This window comes from Lithobates pipiens, unplaced genomic scaffold, assembly GCF_037356315.1.
Source record: "Lithobates pipiens isolate NorthernLeopardFrog02 unplaced genomic scaffold, aLitPip1_a1.2 Scaffold_19, whole genome shotgun sequence".
Lineage (NCBI taxonomy): Eukaryota > Metazoa > Chordata > Amphibia > Anura > Ranidae > Lithobates > Lithobates pipiens.
Genome location: NW_027507764.1, coordinates 470,255,693 through 470,279,186, shown reverse-complemented (window position 1 = coordinate 470,279,186; position 23,494 = coordinate 470,255,693). Strand labels below are relative to the sequence as shown.

The 23,494-nt window shown below is 40.7% G+C and overlaps 1 protein-coding gene across 3 annotated transcripts in view; it reads left to right on the top strand.

Annotated features, from left to right (window-relative positions):
• TRPA1 (transient receptor potential cation channel subfamily A member 1) overlaps positions 1 to 23,494 on the top strand; it is a 202,968-nt gene that overhangs the window by 4,219 nt on the left and 175,255 nt on the right. For all 3 annotated transcript variants that reach the window (XM_077492866.1, XM_077492869.1, XM_077492865.1), the window contains exon 2: positions 2,745 to 2,933. The gene's annotated coding sequence lies outside the window, so the exon portion shown is untranslated. The remainder of the gene's footprint in view (positions 1 to 2,744; positions 2,934 to 23,494) is intronic.

The window sequence follows — 23,494 nt, the reverse complement described above, 5'->3', positions numbered from 1 at the left end:
CTCCCTCCTCACACAGACAGCGTGTGAGAGGGGAGAGATGAACGGCTGCAGCGGCCGTAAGTGTAAAAAAAAAAAGTTAAAACGTGCCATCCGCCCCAGTGCCATCCTCCCCAGTGCCATCCTGCCCCCAGTGCCATCCTGCCCCAGTGCCATCCTGCCCCAGTGCCATCCACCCCAGTGCCTTCCTGCCCCAGTGCCATCCTGCCCCAGTGCCATCCGCCCCAGTGCCATCCACCCCAGGGCTACCTGCCCCCAGTGCCACCTGTTAGTGCTATCTGTCCCCAGTGCCACCTGTTAGTGCTATCTGTCCCCAGTGCCACCTGTTGTCAGTGCCATTTGTCCCCAGTGCCATCTGTCATCAGTGCCACGTATAAGTGCCATCTGTCATCAGTGCCACGTGTCATCAGTGCCACATAGTGCCATCTGTCATCAGTGCCACATATTAGTGCCATCTGTCATCAGTGCCACGTGTCAGTGCCATTTGTCATCAGTGCCACCTGTCAGTGTCACGTGTCATCTGTTGTCAGTGTCACGTGTCATCAATGCCACTTATCAGTGCCATCTGTCATCAGTGTCACACGTCATCGGTGCCATGTATTAGTGCCATCTGTCAACGGTGGCACGTATTAGTGCCACGTATTAGTGCCATCTGTCATCAGTGCCACGTATTAGTGCCATCTGTCATCAGTGCCACGTATTAGTGCCACGTGTCATCAGTGCCACGTATAAGTGCCACGTGTCATCAGTGCCACGTATAAGTGCCATCTGTCATCAGTGCCACATATTAGTGCCATCTGTCATCAGTGCCACGTGTCATCAGTGCCACGTATAAGTGTCATTATTGCCACGTATCAGTGCCATCTGCCATCAGTGCCACGTGTCATTGTCCTGGTGCTCCAGGGCCTTCAAAAGTGTGATAGGTAGTCAACAAGTTAGATGTGTAATTTATGCTCCTAGAACACCTGATGGCGCTCCCTGCATGTTGGGCCTCTCTATGTGGCCAGGCTGTGAAAAAGTCCCACACATGTGGTATTGTAATACTCAGGAGGAGTAGCAGAATGTTTTTGGGGTGTCATTTGTGGTATACACATACCATGTGAGAGAAATAACCTATTACAATGACAATTTTGTGGAAAAAAATAAAAAAAATGAAAAATCTTAATTTTGCAAAGAATTGTGGGAAAAAAATGACAACATCAAAAAGCTCACTATGCCTCTTACTAAATACCTTGGAATGTCTACTTTCCAAAAAGGGGTCATTTGGGGGGTATTTGTACTTTCCTGACTTGTACGGGTCAGAAGAAGCGAGATAGGCCACCAGTACATCAGATGTGATCGATTTTGTGCGATTCGCACCACAGCTTGTAGACTCTCTAACTTTCACAAAGACCAAATAATATCCACTAATTTGGGTTATTTTTACCAAAGATATGTAGCAGTATAAATTGTGGCCAAAATTTTTGAAGAAAAATTAATAATTTGCATAATTCTGTCACAGAAACAAAGAAATATGTGTTTTTTTTCAAAATTTTCGGTCTTTTTTTCATTTATAGCGCAAAAAATAAAAACCCCGGAGGTGATCAAATACCACCAAAAGAAAGCTCTATTTGTGGGAAAAAAAGGACAAAAAATTCATTTGGGTACATGACTGAGTAATTGTCATTCAAAGTGTGAGAGCACCGAAAGCTGAAAATTGGTCTGAGCAGGAAGGGTGTTTAAAGCGGTTCTTCACCCTAAAGGGGAAGTTCCGCTAATCTTATCCCTCCCCCCCTCCGGTGCCACAATCGGCACCTTTCAGGGGGGAGGGGGGTGCAGTTACCTGGATAATCCAGGTAACTGCACCCACTTCCGGCCAGACCGCCGCAGACCCCCGCAGACGCTCCGCCCCCCCCCGTTGTGTTCTGGGAAACACACAGTTCCCAGAGACACAGCGGGGGACCATAAGAGACGCGCAGCGCGACTCGCGCATGCGCAGTAGGGAACCGGGCAGTGAAGCCGTCATGTTTCACTTCCCGATTCCCTGACAGAGGATGGCGGCGGTGGCAGCAGCGAGACGAGCGATCGCTCGTCATCTGCCGCCGACATCGCTGGAACCTGGGACAGGTAAGTGTGATTTTATTAAAAGTCAGCAGCTGCAATATTAGTAGCTGCTGGCTTTTAATATTTTTTTTTTAGGTGCAGCTCCTCTTTAAGTGCCCAGTAAGCAAATGGTTAAACCACCTTATGAATGTTTCCTACTTCCTAAAAAATTCTAAAGCTAGCTCTGACCACAAATGCATCCTGTTTCATGCAGACTTCAGAAGTAACTTGCAAAGCATGGTGTTTCACTAAACTTCAGTAAATATCTATTCAAGCAGAGTCTAAATGTAATAAGAAGAGTATAAACTTAAAGGGTGACTCTCCCTACCCTTACAACTATACAGTATCTTCTTCCAACAACAAACACTTTTCTAACTAATAAACCACTTCTTCAAATAGAGTAGGAAAAAAATAGGGTTTAAAATACACAAAATGTTGCATTTATAGACCATTATCTTGCATTCTAACAAATAATAAATCTAATATTTCTCTTAAGTGTCTCTAATACAAACCATCAGCACTATAACCCATTAAAATTTATTTTAACGAGTGCCTGTACTTTAAAAAGAACATTGAAAAGTCATTAAGAAAATGCATTATTTTCTCTCAAGACATGTAAGTGCCTCCCTTTTTATACACCTCCTCCTATCTTGTTTGTAAAACAGGCATCTCAAACACAGAGGAAAAATATTGACACGAATGATTCACACTGTGACACCATCAATGACTCGGACTGATGGACAGCGCAGCCCTATAAAAGGGGACGATCTGTGCAAGGGGAAGCATTTAATGCTTGGAATTGTATTTCTAAAGACAGCCGGAGAACAGGATAAAATCCATAGACTGCTACAACTGTAAGTTTTCTCTTCCTAGAGGAGTACCTTGTGCTTAGCCATAGAACATTTGTACTGTTATAGAAATATGTGCAGCTTTTATTATGAACAATAATAATTAAACTAATACTAGCAATAATATTGCATATATTAAATAATATATATAATAATAGTTACTTTTATTTTTGTTATGACATGATGGTGTCAATAGTTTTATAAAATTGTAATTAAAAAAAGTGCAGATCTGTAAGCAATAACTACCTTTAACACAATAATAAATCATAAATACATAGTGATTATAATATTGTGCTAAAGGTAGATAGTGCTTACAGTGCGGCACAACACTAGCAGGTATTGGCAGATTAGAAGATAGGATGTGTATAAGGAGCACAGAAGTTATTTGGAAATTGAATTTTATAATATTGTAGTATAAGTAAAAAACAAATAATATAATATTTTTATTACAATATAATTTGTAATGACATGCCATTTACTGCTTTAATGCAATATGAATAAAAGAGTCAAAACATTTATGAAAAGATAATGTAATATACAATGTTTTCTTCAGTAAATCTAATTTAAACAAAATCATTTGTTCACATTTTTCAGAACTAGTGCTGGATTCAGTGTGAAACGTAGTTAAAATGACCTTAATGGACAGGTTTCTTACTATAACAGCTGTATTTCTGTTAGAAAATTTAAACAAAATACAGATTGTGTTATTGTTAAGCAGCTCGTAGGCTTATGAACAGCTTGTAAAAGTTCAGTATTAAAAATACAGAGTTTGATAGAACTTTCTCTACATAAACTTAAAGCAGTTGTATACCCGCATACAAAAAAAAAAAACACTGTAAGGCAGGCGCCTAATGAGCTAGTATGCATCGCATACTAGCTCATTATGAAATACTTACCTTAGAATGAGGCGTCTGTATCTAATCCCGGTCCACAACGAGGGAGCTGACATTTTGCCCTCGGCGTGTCTTCTAGATTCGTGGCTCCGGCGCTGTGGGTGGCTAGAGCCACGATGACGGGAGTCTCCTACCTGGCAAGGTCCCGCAGCGTCTGCCGGACGTTCAACTGAGCATTCACTGTGCATGCGCCGCTGACGTCAAAGGGTACATGCAAAGTGAATATCTCCTAAACCGTACAGGTTTAGGAGATATTCATTTTACCTACAGGTACGCCTTATTATAGGCTTACCTGTAGTTAAAAATTAAAAACATGGGTATACAACTGCTTTAATGAATTTGTTTTGTAGAGGACTCAGTACAATTAAATGACTTCTGAACATCAATGTAAAAGCATTTCTCATTTCTACATATATGTGGTGTAAAGAATACAAATGTATACCATTAATACTGTTAGAATATATTGAAACATTGTTCTCTACGTATATGGGTGACAAGTGAGATCTGAAAAGCTAAAACAAATGAAAGATGAATGTAAGTTAAACCAAAAACATTTTTCAAAGTCTTCGAAAGTTCATAAAAATAAAATAAACACATTTCTTGTTGTAAATGTGCCCAACTGTGATATATATATATATTGTCTGTTCAACTGTTTTACCTATGTCTTTATACTGAGCTGCCCCACAACTGCTGAGATCAGGTTTGCAGTGGGAGTACCTGTCCTGTAAACAGCTGGGCTGATAAATGAAGAAGCAAGTTCATATGAGTATCATCAATATAGTGAGGTGCATTTGTAGTTCAAATAAATACAATTGATAAAATAATGAATAAATTAACCAACTGACCAATTGAGGTCTCATAATGCTCTTGTTTTTGTTATGCAGTCCTGTAGCACAGCCGAGATAATTGGACCAAAGTATATGCATTCGTTTACAAAACTTTAGCTCAAGAAAATAACTCATATGTATTTGTTGCAAATAGGAACATAGATGTTTGTCTTCAATTGTCCTCTAATGGTAGAGATACACAACAGTTTTCTGTATGGCCACATTATAGAATTCCATTTTGTCAAACGACAGCTGGACTATAGTTGAGTGCTGTAAGCACCACACACCTTACTCCAGATTATCTCCAATGCTCCATGTTTTCAGCAACCTCCTCCCTACTTATCCTCACCAACTAGAAAATAGTGTAAGAGCCATAAAAGTTGATTTGTTAAAGGCAAATAGGCTATTCACTTTGCAAGGAATTTATTTTCTTTACATATTGAATACAGTGAAACCCTGCTGACTTCAATCATCATCACTTCAATTTATTTATTTATTTTTTTAGCCCAAACTTTTTCAGATTTAAGTTGTCTGTTTTCCAAAATGTTAGTAAGCTTCTCATTAAGCATTAACGGTTACCTTTGGTTTTTCATGTTCAAACAGACATATTAAAGGCAATAATATGTATTTAGCCTAAGATATAAAGAAACAGTAGACCAGGGGTCCTCAAACCTTTTAAACAGGGGGCCAGTTCACTGTCCCTCAGACTGTTGGGGAGCCAGACTATAGTTTGAAAAAATATGAACAAATTCCTATGCACACTGCACATATATTATTATGCAGAATGCAGAGTTTGGTAGTGCATTACACTCAGAATGCAGGGTTCAGGAGTGTGTTGTGCTTAGAATGCAGGGTTCAGGAGTGCCTTGCACTCAGAATGTAGGGTTCATGAGTGCGTTGCACTCAGAATGCAGGGTTCGGGAGTTCATTGCACTCAGAATGCAGGGTTCCGGAGTGTGTTTCACTCAAAATGCAGGGTTCAGGAGTGCATTGCATTCAGAATGCAGGAATTATGAGTGTGTTGCTCTCAGAATGCAGGGTTTGGTAGTGCGTTGCACTCAGAATGCACGGTTCAAGAGTGTGTTACACTCAGAATGCAGGGTTCAGGAGTGCATTGCACTCAGAATGCAGGGTTCAGGAGTGCGTTTCACTCAAAATGCAGGGTTCAGGAGTGCATTGTGTTCAGAATGCAGGAATTATGAGTGTGTTGCTCTCAGAATGCATGGTTCAGGAGTGTGTTACAGTCAGAATGCAGGGTTTGGCAGTGCAATGCACTCAGAATGTAGGGTCCAGGAGTGCGCTATGGTCAGAATGCAGGATTCAGGAGTGCGTTGCGCTCAAAATGAAGGGTTCAGTAGTGTGTTGTGCTCAGAATGCAGGGATCAGGAGTGTGTTGCACTCAGAATGGAGGAATCAGGAATGCATTGGGAATGCATTGTGCTCAGAATGCAGGATTGAGGAGTGCGTCACACTCAGAATGCAAGGTTCAGGAGTGTGTTACGGTCAGAATGCAGAGATCAGGAGACCTTTACGGTCAGAATGCAAGGGTTCAGGAGTGCATTGCACTCAGAATGCAGGGTTCAAGAGTGTGTTACGGTCAGAATGCAGGGTTCATAAGTGCGTTGCACTCAGAATGCAGGGATCAGGAGTGCGTTACGGTCAGAATGCAGGGATCAGGAATGCGATACAGTCAGAATGCAAGGATCAGGAGTGCGTTGTGGTCAGAATGCAGGGATCAGGCGTGAGTTAGGCTCAGAACACAGGGATCGGGGGTGGGTAGTAATGTGAGGGGGGCAGAGGACACCACTATGTGTGTGTGGGGGGGAGGTGATGTGAGGGGTGGCAGAGGACACTGTTATGTGGATGGACCTGCCCATGACAGTTTCCTCTGCCCCTTTCACATCACCCCCCCCCCCCCCCCCCCACACACACACACATAGTGGTGTCCTCTTCTCCTTTTCCCCTATACCAGTGACCTCTGTGCCCTCCCTCCCCTCCACCTCCCATAGTAGTGTCCTACCAGCAGAAAACAGAGGTCAGCATGGTTCTGGATGGAGGATGGGAGCCAGAAGAGGGATTTTTCATGTTGGCAGGCTGGTTATTGGTTGCCCTGTGTCTTATCAACCAATCACCTGCGGTTTAACATCAGAGTTTATGTTGGGCGGCTCCTCCTCCTGCCCTCCGTCCTGAGCTGGGCTGCCTCCTGTACACTGCTGTTCACTAATGACAGCAGTGGAGGCGGTTTGTGGGAACGGGACACATTTCAGGGCCATCCCTTACGAGCGGGGCGGGTAAATGGGCTTGTTGGGCCATATCCGTCCCATGAGCCATAGTTTGAGGACCCATGCAGTAGACCAATAAAGAAAACCTATGAACCTTTTTAACCAAGAACATCTTAATATCATAGAATACAATACTTCAAGGAGGATTGTCTTTTCTGGTACTTTTTCCCCTTGGCCATGCTTCTCTGCTGAGAATTAAATATGCTAATGGCAGGAAGGAATCCAATGGGAGACCTTCTAATTATTGGGCATATGATGTCCGGTACCACATCCTTACAAAATGTATGCATACAAAAAACCTAACTATAGAAAAGAGGACTACCACATGCTTGTATAAAAAAATATATATATTTTATTCTACAAATATTAAAAACATATATGATGTTTTAAGAATACAACACATTAATGTAAACATTGACATAAGACACTCATATATTGTCACTCATCATCCCCATCAGACTTGGGTGATAGAATACTTACTGTGACTGATGTTTCACAGGTTCATGCCCGCTTCATCAGGAAGACAGCAACTGTCAAGCTCTATAATAATAAACAATATAGTCATCAAGACAACAGTATATTAAGAAATATCCAATGCAGGTTTTTTCTCCCTGTTAGGGAACAAATAATATTACATACCTGTACTTTGCATGTAAAGCAATCATAGACAAAATTATATACACAACCACCATTTATAGGCTTTCTGGAACAGATAGATCAGCTACTCCAAAGTTAGTCCATTCCAAATCCCCATAGGGAAATATGAAGGAAACCCTCTATGAGACTAATGTTGTATCATGTATAACGCTGCTGAAAGTAAAGAGGAGAAAATGATATTGATAGTATGGCACAGTACAAATAAAGGGGTATATCTATTTGGCAAAAAGGACAGTGATCTATCATCTCCATGTTCTAATCATCTACAGCAGCCTGTCAAAAATGTTCCCAAATGGTCTTAATAATATAATATAATATCATTGGGAGCTTACATTTTCCAAACTACACCCCTACTCCCCAATTTGAGAAAATTACCTCTATAGACCCTGAGGGTCTAGATGGTCACAGCCTCCCAGTGTTATACCAGTTAAATCAGAGGTCATAAAAGTCATAAACAAGCTAGCAAGAATTATATATACCTGGGTTCCTCCTATCTAGAAGAAGATAAAGTCCCAACTAGAAACTCTAGATGGGGGGCCCAGGTATATATAATTCTTGCTAGCCTGTTTATGACATTTAGGATATTGACCTCTGATTTAACTGGTATAACTATGGATTTAACTCCACTGGGGGGCTATGGCCACACACCTTGGGCCACGGGTTGAGCACCAAAGCCCTATATTTGCATCTAGGCTTGCACATTGAGGAAGATGAGAATCCTGTTCCTTGTGATCCTAATAAGTAAGTCAGTGGAGGCTGGAGCTTCATTTTTTGGGTGGGGCGGCAAACAAATCTCCAGCCACCACCCCCATTCAGTCAGTCCATCAGTCAAACCCCCACCACCCATCTCTCGGTAAATCAGAAAACCACACACCACCCTCCCTCTCTGTAGCTCGCCCTTTCCCCCACCAGCCCCGCATTTACCCCATCCAGGTTGCAGGCAGCTTTAGTGGCATCCCCCTGCGTTTCCTCCTCGGCTGCCAATACGGTCGCTTCTCCTCTTGTCAAATTGAGTCTTAAGACCTGCTTCCTGGTTGGCCTGGAGGGGAAACAGGAAAACAATAGCGGATATTATTTTTCTATTTTCACGCAACTGGGTGGGCTCAGGATGCAGTGCTCTGCACCCTGAGCCGACCCATTTTTGAAGCAACCTTTTTTTTTAAGCCAACTAGAGCTTCGGGTACATGGATTAGGGGGGTGGCGCCCCTGCACCCCTACTGGAGTGGCCCCCCACTGCTTGCTAGTGTCTCAGTCTTCTGTAAGGAGCAGTATAACCCAATTGTCTTGATTTTCTACAATTCCTGGGTTCCTGGACATGCCCAGGAAAGATTTCTCTTCTTCTATCCCTCAGCAGCTCAGAGAGGCCAAATACTGATAAAGCAGAAGTATCTGGGAAAGTGATATGCAGCCAAGTGATAGGCATTCCATTGTCTCAACTGTTGTGTGGACAGGAGCCTAATAGCATGCAACTTCACCAAAGAACCCAGCTACTGTGGGGAGCACCCCCACAAATGCTATCAAAGTATTGTATTTCCAGTGAGGTGGCTCTTTGTCTTTTGACTTGGTATCTCTCCAGTTGTTCACTTGTTTAAAAAGTATAACAAAAATGATCTTATTGAGCCACAAACACACCATGATCTTCCCTGAGGTTGATTTACTAAAACTGGAGAGTGCAAAATCTGGTGCAGCTGTGCATGGTAGCCAATACGCTTCTAACTTCAGCTTGTTCAGTTAAGCTTTGACAAAAAAAAAAAAAAAAAAAAAACTGGAAGCTGGTTGATTTCTGTACAAAATCGCTCCATAGTTTGCACTCTACAGTTGTTTGCAAATGTGACTAGCATTGTTGTAGAGCTATAGCAATAATGTTTGCCTAATATTCTTTTTGATGTTTAACGTTTTTTATTTATTTACAGTCCTTGTGGTTCAAAATTCCAAAACTATGTATTTATTACAGTTTACTAGCAAACAAATATAGTTCAGCCTCTGCTATACTGCCACCATCTATGTGAGGATTAAAGGTTTATAGAATCTTCTTTATTTCTTTTCTTCAACCACGGCAGGCTGGTTGTACTGAAGTTGATCAACGAAATGACTTCAGTACAACCAGCCTGACCATAAACGGATCAAAATTTGGTCAGTTCCTGTCAAGCTAGCCAAATTTTGATCCTGCTATGGCCGGCCTTACCGTGCACAAATCTGATCTTTTATTACATAAGACTAAAAAAGAAGACCAGCACAAATGTGGGTTGGAGGGGAAATGAAAGCGTGTAAGCAGCTAGAACCTTAACACACACATTTCTTAATGCAATATATATGCATATAAGCCACAAAAACAGCCTTCTCTGGATGTTCAAGTGGAAACCGCAATCCATTTAACAAGAATGTATGTACTAGACCTGTTAAGAGTTCACATTCACTGAGTATGCTAATATTCAGGTACTCATGTGAACCTGTAAAAGGCATAATTTCATTGTTCAAAGAGATTTCTCATTGCTTTTGTGCATTATTTTCTGTAAATTGGGCCCACAGGGGTTTAAAACTGGAGAGTGCAAAATCTGGTGCAGCTCAGCATAGAAACCAAATAGCTTTCAGTTTTTTATTCAAAGCTTAATTGAAAAAGCTGAAGTTAGACTTATGCCGCGTACACACGATCGGAATTCTCGTCGGAAAAAGCTCTGATGGTTTTCCCGACGGAAGTCCATCGGAATTCGGCTCAAGCTGTCTTGCCTACACACGGTCACATCAAATTCCGATCGTTTATAATGCGGTGACGTACAATACGTACGACGTGACTAGAAAAGGGAAGTTCAAAAGCCAGTAGCCAATAGCTTCTGTCTCGTAGTTGAATCTGAGCATGCGTGATTTTTGGCGTGTCGGAATTGCATACACACGATCGGAATTACCGATAGAAAGTTTTTCCATCTGGAAAATTGAGAACATGCTATCAATTTTTGGCTGGCGGAAATTCGGACAGCTAAATTCCGATGGAGCATACACACGGTCGCATTTTCGGATGAAAAGCTCTCATCAGTCTTTTTCTGGCCGGAATTCCGATCGTGTGTACGTGGCATTAGGCTGACTGGCCCCAGATTTTGCAATCTCCTGTCTTAGTAAATCAACCCCATAGAGTCCACACATAGTGGTTGGAGAACTGGAAAGTGCAAAATCTGGTGCAGTTGAACATATAAACCAATCAGCTTCTAACTTCAGCTTATTCAATTAACCACTTCAGCCCCGGACCATTATGCTGGCCAAAGACCAGACCACTTTTTGCGATTCGGCACTGTGTCGCTTTAACTGACAATTGCGCAGTCGTACGATGTGGCTCCCAAACAAAATTGACGCCCTTTTTTTCCCACAAATAGAGCTTTCTTTTGGTGGTATTTGATAACCCCTGTGGTTTTTATTTTTTGCGTTATAAACAAAAATAGAGCGACAATTTTGAAAAAAACACATTATTTTTTACCTTTTTGTTATAATAAATATCCCCCAAAAATATATATATAAAAAAACATTTTTTTCCCTCTGTTTAGGCTGATACGTATTCTTTCATATTTTTGGTAAAAACAATCGCAATAAGCGATTATTGATTGGTTTACGCAAAAGTTATAGCGTTTACAAAATTGGGGATAGTTTTATGGCATTTTTATAAAAACATTTTTTACTAGTAATGGAGGCAATCAGCGATTTTTATTGTGACTGCGACATTATGGCGGACACATCGGACATTTTTGACACATTTTTGGGACCATTGTCATTTATACAGCAATCAGTGCTATACAAATGCAGTGATTCCTGTGTAAATGACACTGGCAGTGAAGGGATTAACCAGTGGGTGGCAGTGTAGGGGTTACGTGTTCCTAGGGGTGTGTTACTAACTGTTGGGGGCTGGGCTTTCATTTAGTGAACACTGATCTCTGCTCCAATCACATGGAGCAGAGATCAGCATCACTTGTTGCTAGGCAGAACGGGGAGATGCTGTTTACAACGGCATCTCTCTGTTCAGCCACCCAGTGAGATGATCGCGGGTATGCCCGCGGCGATCGAGTCCGCGGGACCCACGACCGGACTCACAGGGGTCCCGACCAGCACGCGAGCGTGCCACCAACAGCGCGCTCACGATGGCAGGGCGGCATTAAAAATTGGACGTACCTGTACGCCAATATGCCTGCCCGTGCCATTCTGCTGATGTACATTGGCGTGCGCTGGTCGGGAACTGGTTAAGCTTTGACAATAAAACGTGGACGTTGATTGGCTACCATGCTCAGCTGCGTCAGTTTTAGAAAAACAACACCATAGTCCTGTGTTTCAATATAGGTCCTTTCAGACATCTTATTGGCAAAGTGACTACTCAGGTTCATTTTTACTCAATCTGATAATTTATATATGTACACAGAGAAGCTTTATTAACATTGTAGAAACAAAAGGTGACTATTTAATAAATGTCATCACTATTATACATTTCAAGATGCCAACAGGAAATACATGTGTAACAATAGAATTAAAATGTACTCTGCTCTTTCTCACGGTATTATTTAACAAATTACACTGATAACACTATTTTGTGGTCAACAGTATTAGGCAGTAAAATGAAAAACCAATACAATGGTTTTGTATTGTGACATTACAAAGTAAACAATGACCGTAATGCTATTGAGGTTCAGATTTCCAGTTATGTATCTTTTTTTTTCATTTGTTAGAATTTAGGCTTAGGCTGGCCATAGATGGATTTTATATTCTTCTTTATGTTCAGCTAGCATGCTAAACTAAAAAAAAAAAAAAAAAAAAAAAATGCACAAATATGAATGCCTCCATCCACACGATCGGGGTGAGTGGATGCATTCTCCCTGCTGAGACATTATATTCAGACAGCATGTCACGTACCGCGTGGCATAGCCCGACATGTAGTAGGCCTCTCATACAGACCTGACTCTGAGAAAACTGATATTGCGACAGTGGTTGCGATAACGCAATGAGGTAGGAGTGCCTGAAAGATGTTCTGTCAGACACGGCAGTGGGTAGCAGATGCATTGCCAGAGATGGGCCAGATCACTGGAACAGATGGCAGCAGAGAATTGAAAACAGGTGCTTCACAGGCAGATGGTGGGTAGCAGGTGTGGAAGAACTGACAGCACTCAGCAGGTGAAGGACTAGCAAGGGACCAGGTAGCATGCAGAGCAGGACAGATGGATAACCGGATGCAAGATCAGACGAGCCAGGTCAGCAACATACAATCAGAAACAGGCATGAACGGCAGGCAGAGAATGGTCAGGATACAAGCAGACGTCAAAAACATAGAATCAGGCAGATGAGCAAGAGGCAGAGCAAATCCAGAGACAGGCCAAGGTCAGGGCAGGTAGCATTCAAGCAAGGTCAGGGCAAGCTGGGTCAATAACAGAATTCAACACTGGAACAGATACAGGGACACAGGTAATAGCTGTAGATCAGAGAGCACTGGCTAATAGAACTGTTGCAGTTGAAATAGTCCAATTGGCACCAACATTAGCGACAGACTATGCCCAATTATGCACAGAAAAATGGGCACTCACACATCTGCATCTGTGCACCTGTGTAAATCTTGAGGCTTAACCTCCCTGGTCGGTATGATTATTTCAGATTTTTGGTGCTGAAAGCGGTACAATTATTTTACATGGAAATTTGGTGTTTTATATTGTAGACCTGTAATTCTTAGGAATAACACACTTAAATCAGTCCAAACAAGAGTCTAGTAAACATCCCAGGTATGATAAAGTTTGAAAAATGAAATCATATATTGTAATATAATAAATAACTATAAATAATTATACCAAATAATAATATAATAATCAGGGCCGTCTTTAATATTGATTGGACCCCGGGCAAACATTTTCTTGGGGCCCCCCTCCCCCCATACAATTTTCATTTTCCACCTGCTCTGAGACATACAATAAACAGCATCTAGACTTGAAATCAGTTTACTGTATCAAATCAGGCAGCGATTGTGATTGGTTGCCAGAGGTTACAGTGTATTATTACCACTTACTGACAGTTTGCTAGAGGTTACAGCACACATTACGGCTCACTGATTAGTTGCTAAAGATCACAGCACGTCATCTCCTCACTGCAGGGGGCATGATATACTTTTCGGTGTTTAATGACGGATCTCCTCACAAATCACTATCGATCAATTCTGCGAGTGATTCTAATTTATTATCGCTGTTTTCTAGCTGGTCTAAAACTACTTTTGATGTAAAGGGACGGTTTTGGTTGCTATGGACGATCTCCAGTTTCCAGGCAGAAAGAACAGTTTTTATAACATAAAACTACATGCAGGACACTGGAGAAACCACAAGGGACAAAAGAGAGGTGAAATAATTACATACAGTAATGTAATCTGTAAGATTACAGTGTACTGTATGTATAGTGTGTGTTTCACTTTTTGAATTTGGCGCCGTTCTCTGTCCCCGTGCCTCGCAAGGCTCGCAGGGAATGGACGAGCCGCTCAGGCTGCGAGGAGAATATTGCAGGATCCAGGGGACAAGGTAAGTAAGCTCTTCCTGGATCCTGTGATGCGATCCAGATTCTGGCTCTGGGTTACCACTTTTGGTTCTGAAATTCCACCCCCAGCCAGGGAGGTTAATCTGTACTATGGCTAGTACTTTCCTGACACAGCGGTTGCAACCTCTGCTTGAGAAAATGTTTTCATCAAGCCTGCCCGGCAGTAGATGATTATTAGATTGGGAGTGACTATACATGGAACAAAGTTTGGTAAGTCTCTGCTGAACCAGCTGAATTTTGATACAGCTAACCTTATTTTAATAATAATGTTATCTTTTTTTATGTGCCACAGTGGGGTTGATTTGCTAAAACTGGTGCAGCTGTGCATGATAGCCAATCAGCTTCTATCTTCAGCGTGTTCAATTTGGCTTTGACAACAATTTTAGGGTATAAAATGTATGTAACATTAAATTATAAAATAGCATATACTGTACCTAATAAGCTTTTGATTTTAAAAATTGTTTTGGATAGAGGGAATAGGTAAATCTCTGTCAGAAGTTTAGTCTTTTCCTAGACCCTACTGTAGAGATCTTACCACATTTACTATCTCTGAACACTAATACAAGAAACAAGGGAGCAATTGTCATAGAACAAGAAGTAAGAGACATCAAAGAAACATAATCCAGAGTTCTAACCCTTCTTCCCTCTACTAAAAATGTGTCCTTACAGGTAGTGTTACTCAAATGTGTCTGTTCCATTTGCGGCCAGTTCAGCTGAACAGGTCAAAATGTTCGGGATTTGGAAGATATCAAATCTGAACCCCACTGAATTCAAAGGGTAAAAAATGCAGGTGGGTTGTTTGGGCCTCTGGATAGCAACTACAGCAGTAAAATGCAACAAAATGGCATGAGAAGCTCACCAAAAGTCAGAGGAATATGTCTCTATGTAAAGAAAGAGAAATTTATCTAACAGTAGAGAGGGGTCATTTGATATGGATTCCAAGGGAGAGTGTTTCAAAGATGCAAATCTTTCACTATACAGTTTGTAGGGTCCCTAAATGCTGTACACACTGTTACAGAGTCACTAAGGGTTGTTTCTGGTACTCAGCAGCACTGTCCTTTGGCAGTTTTTTTTAATACTTGTGTTTGCACAAAAGCTTAGCAGCTCCCCAAAAACATAAAATAAATGTCAGTGAAATGAATATGCTTTTCTCATTTGTAGGCTGAGCCTCATCTGGTGTCCGCTTAGCAAATTGTATTAGCCATTAACTGGTCTGCTTCCCAAAAAACAATTATTTCAACATTGTCAATGAGCAAAAAGGTTGTTTACTGAATAGCTGTAAGAGGGATAACAAACTGGAAATAGAAATTTCCTTCACAGTAGGCATCTGTAATGTTAAGCAAAATTAGAGTTTATAAGTATTACATGCCACTCAATTTGCATGGCATGATAACTGTCTTTGTAACAAAAAATTAGAGTGTCAGCCATTGAGTGTATATGGGTATATCCACAAAGGTCCCACTTTATAACTGGATAGACTGTGCAACTACAAATAAAAACATATGGAATATTAACAACGCTCTCAATATCACCAAATTATAAGTTATAGATGCTCACAGTCCACTGCATGTGTTAACCATCAACATTTATAGTGTCCATTGATAACAAAATTCAAAGTGAACCCAAATAAAGGTGGAACATGTGGTTGAGCTGACACATACCAGGGGTTTGCACAGGCAGGGATTGCATTAACAACTATCATCTTGGATAAAGTATTCATCTTGGATTAAGTATAATGCCCCATACACACGATAAGAAATTCTGCCAGCAAAAGTTAGATGTGAGCTTTAGGTCAGAAATTCCGACCGTGTGTATGCTCCATCTGACTTTTGCTGGCAGAATTCCAGCCAGAAAAAGATTGAGAGTGGGGTTCTCTATTTTTCGGTCGGAAAAAGTTCCTATCCGAAAATGCATTCATCTGTATGCAATTTGGATGCGCAAAAAATCACGCATGCTCGGAAACAATTTGACACATGCTCAGAAGCATTGAACTTCATTTTCTCGGGTCGTCGCAGTGTTGTACGTCTTCGCGTTCTTGATGGTTCGAAAGTTCAGAGAACTTTTGTGTATGCCAGGCAAGCTTGAGTGGAAAAACCATCCAAGTTTTTTCTGACGGAATTTCTGATCGTGTGTTTGGACCATAACACTTCGACTCAGCACAATCTAAAACAACTCTTCTCTACCCCTCCACAGGTATGTGTCAGCTCAACCACACCTTCTACCTTTAATCGAAACTGGGATCTGCTGGCTATTTCTGTGTATGTGCTGTTGGTAATCTATGCTGCCTTCAAATTCTTTACCTCTGTCCATATCACTGTGAAGTTTACTTTGCTTCCTTATTGTCTATACCTAAATAATGAGCTGCTCTTATCTTTATGGCCCTGATCCTTCTGCTCTCTTACTGTGTCATGTAGTCTGCCTTGGTGTGAGAAGTCTTGACTAATTAAAGAGGAAGTAAAGGCACTTTTTTTTTTTAAATGCAACCTGCAAGGCAAAGGCATAATGAGCTAGTATGCATAGCATACTAGCTCATTATGAATAACTTACCTGAGAACAAGGCCCAGAAGCAGTCCTCCTCCTTTATCTTCACCGCTGCCATGTATCCCGGAGTGACTTCCGGGTCTCGCTGCTCCGGCGCTGTGATTCGCCGGAGCCGCGATGACGTCTCTCCCGCGCATGCGCACGGGAGCCGAAACGAGCGGCATATCGGCGTGATCTATGGTGTGCTCAGTGCGCCTGCGTACGGCTGTCTACGGCGCATGCGCCGTAGACAGCGGTGCCTGTCTTTTTGTAAATATCTCCTAAACCGTGTAGGTTTAGGAGATATTTCTTGGAACTACAGGTAAGCCTTAATCTAGACTTACCTGTAGGTCAAAGTGGTTTGTAAGGGTTTACAACCACTTTAACACATGCAGTGAAGTGTGAGCATCTATATCCCAACCATGACACTACCTGCCTGGAGTTTGCATGTTCTCCCTATGCCTGCATGGGTTTCCTGAAAGACATGCTGGTAGGTTAATTGGCTTCTGTCTAAACGGTGCAATATAAGTACCTTATCATGCTAATAATGATTATTAGAAAGCAACATCAAACATATAGCTAATTATATCATCTTTTCAAAATGACAAATGTACAAAGTGGCTGTTCTACCTACCAAAAATGTTTAGTATTTCTTGTTTGTTTCTGATAAAATCACCTCTGCTGTATCATGTGATGGAACACTGAGAGAAAATAGAAAGATCGATTTTCTTAGGGCCATGACACTATTGCAACATAATAAAAAATTCATATTATTATTACTAGTAGTCAAACAACATTAGAATTCTTCTATAGCCTATAGACGGAGCATTTGACTGCAAAGATAGTTTGTTTTTAGCTGCTTTGTCGAATCTTCATGTCGAGTGGTATTATACATATTTTTGAGTGTATCGAATGATACAATATTTGTTTGTTTCTGTTCATGTCGAACAGTCTACCCACCCATTGCAGCAGCGACCACTATCAGCTCTTTCACTATTGTCTCTATAATGATGAATCTTTTCTCTCTATGTCGAATAATCTTGGACTAACAGAGTTAGGTTAGACACATTCGACTGCTGGTTCGATAGACACAGATCGCTATTGTCACCATCATGTATAATCTTCTATCTATCTATATCGAACTGTTGTCGCAACAATACAAAAATATAATGGATATGAAAATAAAGCATTTTTTTATTTGGATCTTTTGAATTTTGGATTCTGTGCGTTCGTTATCGTTTTGTTAAAATGAACACGAAAATTCCTGAAATTTGGAAGAAAATGCATTTGGACAATAAGGAATGCACATGTCTATTAAATATTAAAGCTAGGCCTTTTCCTGGGATAGAAGTAACACGTGAAGCCAATAAGGTGTACCCCAGTGCCCATTTACTGACAGGAAGAGCAAACAGAGTGAGTAGACAGTGAAGGATAAGCAGCAGAATGATGGGCTAATCTCTCTACTCACTCTGCTTGCTCTTCCTGTCAGAAAATGGGCATTGGGGTACACCTTATTGGCTCCAAGTGCTACTTCTCTCCCAGTCTAAGCTCCACTCTATAGAGTATTTATACCAAATCACATTCGGTTACCTACACCAATTGATTTTAATACTTTATATTTATTACTGTAATACGGTCAAGCTGTATGCATGAATATGCTCATCTTTTTTTTGTGCTACAGCAAGGATTAATCTACTCTATGCTGGCAGCATGCTGGGGAGCCGGACCACTGCTCTAACACAGGGCGATACAGGTCTCCAGTAAACCCAACACATCCTCTATCCAGTGATCCAATCAGCATTGCTCACACTTTCTTTGCATTGCTGATGATTGGAGCATTGGACAGGGGGTGTGTTGGACTGCTGCACTTTGTGTTGAGCTTCTACCGATGATCTAGCAGACTGTTAGTACATGGGGAAAAAAAGAACATGTTTATTGCTGAATGCTGATTATTGACTGCATTACATTAATAAATACCAGCATTTTAATTGGCTTTAATTATGTTTTAATGTTTTTTCCCATAAACAAATGACAGCATGATTTATTTTTATCTGCCTGTAGTAAAAACCTTACTAAACACAGAAAACATTTTCTTTGTTGATTGTTCTAAATTTGGTGGCTAATAGAACAGGTTATTAATGTTGTGTATTTTCTCCATTAAGAAAATCAATGATGAGTAATCATTTCGTGTGACTTAACGTATAACAGGAATGTAAACTGAATTTAGTGTGGGCAGTATTCCCGGTCATGTGTCACGTGTTTGTTTTTCTAGTTGGCTTTTGGTGTATACAGTATATAAATCTTATTACAGAGAAACTTTCCTATTGTCAGTACTCTGAAACTGGGAGTGTTTATCTTACTCAGGATAAGCAAATAAGTCTAAATACAAGAGCGAAAAGTATTCTTACTTGAGTCTTGGTTTGTTTTCTGTGTATTTCTTCCAGATCTGTGCAGTAATCCGGTGTTATACTTTACCTCTGCACAGAAGCTTCCTGTAATAAAGACCAGTCATGGCTGCTCTCTCTCCTTGTGCAGGGTGACTGGTCTTATATCCACCCCCCTTTCTATAACCTGGAATGGGTGGGGCCTGCTGGGTTCTTCCCACAGCTCTGCTCTCTCCACAGGCTATGTACAACACAATGATGATGTCACTGCTTTTTTTGCAATGTAATATCTTGGTTTGCAAGTGCGGTGCAATTAAAGTAGATATATCCATTTCTACTTTAATTAATTCATTTTATTTTTTATTGTTGCCTCCCCTTACTTTTATTATGACCACATCTAATCTATGGGTTAATTTTGGTCCAGGAAATTTTACTACTATGTACCACATTATTCTCTTATTTTTCCTGACCATTTATTTATTAATGTTCTTTTACAAGATTTGTTTTTGTTTTCTGCTACAGTGAATATTGATATGATCTGTGTGTTGGAATGTAAATTATTCAAATCTTTCTATTGAAAAAAAAAAAAAAGACTTTCTAATAGGTCCACTTTAACAGTAGTTTCAGCAATCTGTTATGACAGATTACTTGTCCAATAAAATAGTGGTTGAATAAAAAAATAAAAATAAAAAAAATAAAGTAGACTGCCGAATGAATTAAAAACCAACTGTGTGTGTACCCAGCTCTACAGTTACTCACTATCTGATCATTCAGACCATTGTCCAGCTTTGGTACAGCAGCAACTGGAGAAAAAATTACCTATAAAACTAAGAGGCCGAGCCTCTTTTTGACACTTGCTGCTTACAAGTTAATTTTTTTTTTTTTTGCTAGAACGTTACTTAGAACCCTCAAACATTTTATATATATATTTTTTTTAACACCCTAGAGAATAAAATGGCGGTCATTGCAATGCTTTTTGTCACACCATATTTGCGCAGAGTTCTTACAAGTGCACTTTTTTTGGAAAAAATACACCTTTTAAATTAGAAAATAATTAGAAAAGATTGTGAAAGATATTTTTATGCCAAGTAAATTGATACCCAACATGTCATGCTTCAAAATTGCACCCGCTAGTGGAATGGCGACAAACTTTTACCCTTAAAAATCTCCATAAGCAATGTTTAACCTCCCTGGCGGTACTATTATTTTGGATTTTAGGTGCTAAAAGCAGTACAATTATTTTGCATGAAAATTTCGCGTTTTATATTGTAGTCCTGCAATTCTTAGCAATAACTCTCTTAAATCTGTCCAAACCAGAGTCTAGCAGACATCCTGGGTATAATAAAGTTTGAAAAATGAAATCATAAATTATAATATAATAAATAATTATAAATAATTGTACCAAATATTAATATAACAATAATAAAAATTATTCAATAATGTAATCAAATCAAAAACACTGAAATTTGCTCAGTTGCATAATTGTCACTGTCATTACTTTTCAGTATTTGATGACGGATCTCCCCACAAATCGCTATCGCTCAATTCTGCGAGTGATTACAATTTATTATCGCTGTTTTCTAGCTGGTCTAAAATCATTTTAGGGACAGTTTTGGTTGCTATGGACAATCTCCAGTTTCCAGGCATAAAGAACAGTTTTTATTATATAAAACTGCATGCAGGACACTGGGCAGACCACTAAGGACAAAGGGAATGTGAAATAATTACATACAGCAATGTAATCTGTAAGATAACATTATACTGTATGTATAGTGAGTGTTTCACTTTTTGAATTTGGCGCCGATCTCCATCCCAGTGCGTCGAAACGCTCGCAGGGAACGGAGATCGGCTCCGTGATACATCGGGGGGACATCGCTGGATCCAAGGGAGAAGGTAAGTAAAGGTCCTCCTGGATCCAGCGATGCGGTCCTGAGTCTGGCTCGGGGTTACCGCTTTTGGTATAAAAATTCTACCTGGAGCCAGACTCTGGAATACCGTCAGGGGGTTAAAGAGGAAGTAAATCTTGATGGGTTTACTTATTCTTTGTTTCCCTGCAAAGGTAAAGCATAATGGGCTACTATGCATCGCATACTAGCCCATTATGTGTCACTTACCTGACACAGGAGCCAGCGATGTCACCGCTGTCTCCTGTAGTATGGAGTGTCCATCTTCTTCCAGGTATCACTGCTCTGGCCACTCACAGCGCCGGAGCAGCGATGCCATCACTCCCGCGCATGCACATGGGAGCTGCCATTAACGACATATTGGCGATGCATGCACCATAGACAGTGGTGCCTGTCTTTTAGTAAATATCTCCTAAACTGTGTAGGTTTAAGAGATATTTCTTGGACCTACAGGTAAGCCTTAATCTAGGCTTACCTGTAGGTCAAAGTGGTTTGTAAGGGTTTACAACCACTTTAAAAGTTTCTACAGGTTTTGAGTTACAGAGGAGGTCTAGGGCTAGAATTATTGCTCCCACTCTAACAAACAATTTCTCCTTTAAGAGCTATGAGCGGAAGTGACATTTGATGTCGCTTCTGCCCTCCCATGCTATGGAGTGGAGTGGGGCCATCTTCCCCTCAGTCGGCAGCCAGGCATCCATGGGAAGGGATGCGATCGTCCCTGCCACTACCAGCGGGTCCGGTAAGCGGCAGAGATAGCCAGAGTGTGGCGGGAGGGGGGTGGGCACCTCTCTAGCTGCCGATACAAATTATCTTGTCCCGAATCCACCACTGAGATTTAAAGTCTTAAAGAGAAATGCATGGCGTTCCTGAAAATACCGGGGTTTGGGCAGCTAGCTGCTGCCATAAGCCCGGTATTTAGCGTCAAAGTAGCGACATATGGGTACATCGTGTGAAGTGATTAAAGTTGTTGTAAAGGCTTCCATATACTCAATGAAGTGACTGGCCTCAGGTGATACACATAGATGAACCAAATCCTCCTACATAAGTTGTACCTGTTTATCTGAGGTCTTCTCCTCTCTACATCCATTCAAAGTTCAGAAGTTTAAAGCATGTCTGAGATTTCAGAAAAAAAGGAGTCAGAGAGAGCTGAAGTTACATTCTACAGAGCTCAATGAGGAGAGTTCTGAGAGCTGATTCGAAGGAAGGGACACACCCCCTCCACACAGCTCACAGGAACAGAGTTGAGGCTGTCAATCAGCTGGATGACTGTCACCCTTTTTCTCTTGGTGTCAGGAAAACTTGTCAGAAGTGATTCATGCTGATAGCAGAGGAATGAAGCAGCAGACAGAAATTACACTTATTGTTCTTAATTTAGACACACCAGGGATGGGGGGTGAGGTCAATGGCTGGTGAGGCACTGGCTAGTATTAGAGCCAGATACACACAGGTTACATACACTGCAAATGTTGGACCGTGAGCAATCATTTTAGCACTAGACCTCCTCTGTAACTCTAAACATGTAACCTGTAAAAAATATTAAAGCGCTGTCTATGGAGATTCTTAAATACTGAAGTTTAGCGCCATTCCACAAGTGTGTGGAATTTTAAAGCGTGACATGTTAGGTATCTATTTACTCAGCGTAACATCATCTTTCACATTATATAAAAAAAATCAGGCTAACTTTAGTGTTTTTTTATTTTTTTATTCATGAAACAGTTTCTTTCTGAAAAAAAAAAATGCATTTGAATTTTTTTTGCGCAAATACTGTGTAATAAAGTTGCAACGTCCGCCATTTTATTCCCTAGGGTGTCTGCTAAAACAATATATATAATGTTTGGGGGTCCTGAGTAATTTTCTAGCAAAAAAAAAAACAATGAGTTTTACATGTAGGCCTTTTACTACAAAATAATCTAGAGTGGGTGACTGGGGACAAAGAAAAGGTAAATGTATTAAATACATTCTTCAGCTCTGTGTATACAAAGGAGTATGGGGGAGCTCATGTCTATAATGGGGGTGGTAGTGACACAGCCCCAAATAATCCACAATGACTCAAAAGTGATATGGTCCAGAAATATTTGGACAGAATAAAGGTGGATAAAGCACCTGGACCTGATGGCATCCACCCACGGATCCTAAAAGAATTGAGCTCTTTCATTTCAAAGCCATTGTATCTAATTTTTAGGGACTCATTAATGACAGGAATAGTACCACTGGATTGGTGTAGGTCCAATGTGGTGCCTATATTTAAAAAGGGAACAAAGTCTTTACCAAGTAACTATAGACCTGTTAGTTTAATCTATAGTCGGGAAGATATTGGAGAGTTTAATAAAAGACCACATAGATGAGTTCTTCCTAGAAAAAAAATATTTTAAGCAACAGACGCTATGGATTCATGAAGGACAGAAGTTGTCAAAAAAATCAGATTTATTTTTATGAAGAGGTAAGTAAAACCTTGGACAGTGGGGTGGCTGTAGACGGGGTATACTTGGATTTTGCACAAGCATTTGATACACGCGGCTCATGTCTAAGGTAAAGTCCACAGGCTTGGAAATATCAGTTTGTA